Source organism: Meriones unguiculatus, chromosome 12 (assembly GCF_030254825.1).
Source record: "Meriones unguiculatus strain TT.TT164.6M chromosome 12, Bangor_MerUng_6.1, whole genome shotgun sequence".
Taxonomy (NCBI): Eukaryota; Metazoa; Chordata; class Mammalia; order Rodentia; family Muridae; genus Meriones; species Meriones unguiculatus.
Genome location: NC_083360.1, coordinates 90,625,202 through 90,628,741, shown reverse-complemented (window position 1 = coordinate 90,628,741; position 3,540 = coordinate 90,625,202).

Here is a 3,540-nt window from a genome sequence, read left to right as displayed (position 1 = left end):
CAGAAAAAGCAAAAGGAATCTAGAGTGCAGAGTTCAGAAGGGAAGAGTGGAGAGAGTACAGCTTCAAAGAGACACAAAGGAACATTCCATCAGAGACATCTGTCTGTTGATTGTGGTGATGACTAGTCGAGTGTATGTGCTTGCCAAGCCTCAGTTAGCTGGAACCATCTCAGAAATGGCACATCTGACTGCGCATAAATCATACCGTCATACAGGTGTTTGCAAACATTCTTTGTGCCCTTCCTCAAGCTCACCTAACCCAGAAAAAACAGTCAAGCTGCCCTCGTGTACTCTCTCCTCTTCTCCCTCTTCCTGTTAACATGTCCAGGACCCTCTTTCCACCCAGCTCACTTGTATCGCTCAGTCCTTGTGCACAAGGGCAAGAGGGAAGCTCTGGAGATAAGAGAGGACCTGATCCATTAATGTCTGGAAGAGTGACAGGCACATCCGCAGGAAGTAGGGCCACTTCTTCCTTAAACCTTCAGTCTTCCTATCGGTAACAAGGATGCAGTGGAGGAACCCCAGGGTCCATTCCTTTCATCTCCTATCTCGCTCACTCTGCCTTTCATTTCTCCAGTCTGTATCTTATGTTGAGCAAGCTCTGACTCTGCTCCTCTTTCCTGTATAAAGCCCTTGTCTCTGCATCTGTCTTTAATCTGTTGTCTCAACTTCCTTCCTCGGTACACTCTGCTTAGGCTCTCAGTGAGCACACCCATTCTGCTGGTTCTGCAGAGGCACCTGCGAAAGCCTGTGCTTTCCATATACCCTCTTCACATTCTGCGGGGACCGAGACAGTCCTCAGCTGGATGGCATGGAGAAGAGGAGGAAATGAAAGGTGTGTAGAAGGAAGGCTAGGGTTTTTAACTGTATCTTTAAGGGGACCCATAGAGGCTAGGTAGATTGGATTCTGCCAGGCAGCTTTGGGTCACCAGGAAAAGCCGTGGCAGATGACATCTATCTCCTCTACACGGACCTGGGTACCTGGGGTACCACCCCAGGGATGACCTCTTAGCATGGTTAAGGGTGAATAACTGATCATCAGGACACTCTTGAGCTAGAAGAGACTCTCCTCAACTGCTCTGTGCCTCAACTTCTTCTTCTCTAGATACACCGCTATTCGAAGGGTTGATGAGCAGGCTGACACTTGTGCAGAAAGCACTGTGCCTGGGACATTTTTGAAGGAACAGAGTGATTAGTGTTTTTCTTTTTTTTTTTTTTTTTTATGAGCCTTACTCTGTCCAGACCCTATATTCAGGTGTGGAGGAAGCAGAAGCAGAAGCAAAGAGTGACCATGCAGCCCGATACGTGTTCTGCTAGAGAAGGATGTTAAAAGGCAATGGGAATTCGGGAGATGATATATGTCAGACAGGGCTTCACGCTGGTGCCTTTGCTTTGGGATGTGATAGGGACAGAGAGGGACGATCAGGAGCAAGAAGAAAGACCCAGCAGCAGGAGGCAGAAGGCATGTTTGAGGATGGGGAGAAACTCGGATTGACTGTGGCTCAAGTTGTATGAAAGTGCGTTTGTGAGGACGGTGAGTGAGCCAGGACGAAGCAAATCCAGCTTTGGCCATTCATTTCCTACAGGGCTAGTTTGTGCCCTTCGCTACCCTGGGTGCCTGGATACAGGGGTGAAAGCGCCTTTCTGGGGTAGCAGGCTGCTGGAAGGTCCGAAACCCCTGGTTGGGGCTGGAAAATCACTCAGTTCGTAGAGTACTCGGCATGCTGAATCCCTGGGTTTGATTCCCAGCAACCCGTTAACTAATGATAGAACACCTTCTCATTGCTAAATGAAAAAAAAAAAAAAAAGTTGCCTTGGCCCTAAAACCAGCCTTTGGCCTGTGCAGAGTTAGTCTGGGTGATGCCCCCATCTGGTGGAGCAGGGAAGTGCAAGTTTCTATCGAGTCACCCCAGCCCTAGCTCCAGTCAGCTACGTGCTGGTGAGGGCAGGGCAAGCAGTCCAAGCTCTCTGTCAGGCGTGGGAAATGTGGAGTCACTCATCAGGAGAGGCCCAACTGGAGTGCACTCCCAACCTCAGCTGAGAACTGACGCCACCTTATCAAGGCAAGGCATGTGCTTTAGGGAACCTAAGTTCATGCCTACCTCAGGGTTTTTCACGTGGCTCTTCACTGGACAAGGGAATCATACACCAGAGAGTGCTCATAGCCATGGGTACACATGCAAGATGGTTTACGAGGACGAGAGGTTCAGAGAAAGGGCTGTGGAGTTTCAACAAAGGAGAAACCGCACTCCCACCGGAGGCCTCCAAGTCTGTAAAGATGGAGGGAAGGATGTGAGGGGAGCATCAGAGCTGGGTTTGGAAGGAAGGTCGGGGGTATGAGTAAAGTCTGGAGCTCTGAGTGTGTACTGCCTTTTTCCATTTCTGGAATGTCAGGCTTCAGTTGAGGACCTGGGCTTGACGCTTGATTGCTAACTTGCTCAGGTCTGAGACAGTTACCGCCATGCTGTGGAGGCTCCTGCCTTGAGTTCCCGGCTCGGTTAGTAGTACACTCTGCACTGTGAACCAGACTAAGTCCCTTCTCTCCTCTGGCTGTGTCCTCAGGTGCAAATGGAGACAGAGCGACTCTGACTCCGTGGATGCCTGGTGTCATCCCTCCCGTTGTTTTTAACGAGAGCCCTTGTCCTGGCCCCAGACCTTCCATAAAGAGGCAGGACACAGCTCTCCCCAAATCCATCCTCTTCCTGGAGTTGAGCCTCTGGCCAGGAAGTGGGAAAGCAGGATTTCCTTTGAGGATGTTCCCACATGACCCAGACGGCTGGCTCCGGTTAGGGGAGATGAGGGATGTAGGGTCATCACCTAGGCCTCCACACTCCCAGGCACCTTTCAGTGGAGCTTTCTCTCACTTAAAAAGAAGGGAAGGTAATGTGTAAGTCAGAGGTAAAACAACGTAAAGGTCTCCTTTCAGACAGCATTCCTCCAGTTCTTTTTTTTTTTTGGGGGGGGGGAGGGATGAAGACAGGGTGGGGAAACAACTTTTTCTTTAAATTGTGAAGTCTATAAAACACACACACACACACACACACACAAAGGGAAACTTCAGGATCTTCAGGTGAGGCTGGACACCAGTGTGCTCATACAGAAAGCCTTTCCTCCCTCTGGACTTTGACAGCTCTGCTCATGTCTTCTGTTCTCTCCCTTTTGTTTTTTTTTTTTTGAGACAGAGTCTGTCTAGTAAGTAAGTCTGTCTGGCTGTCCTGGAACTTTCTATGCAGACTAGACTGACCTCAAACTCAGAGATCCACCTGCCTCTGTCTCCCAGGTGCTGGGATTCAACATGTGAACTATCATGTCTAGTTTACATCTTATTTCTGTACCAACATGTCATGCCTAGGATGTCACACAGGGTTATTCTGTCATCTCCAGAACCTCGACGTTACCTACCTCGTGTTGAGTATGGGACCATCAGGACGACAGGAACCCAGTGGTTGCGGACTCCCAGTGCAACCTGCTTTCTTTCCTACTGTTGGTTCCTCTCCTCCAAAGCAGTGTCTGCTCACCTCCCCAGACTTTGCCACAGAA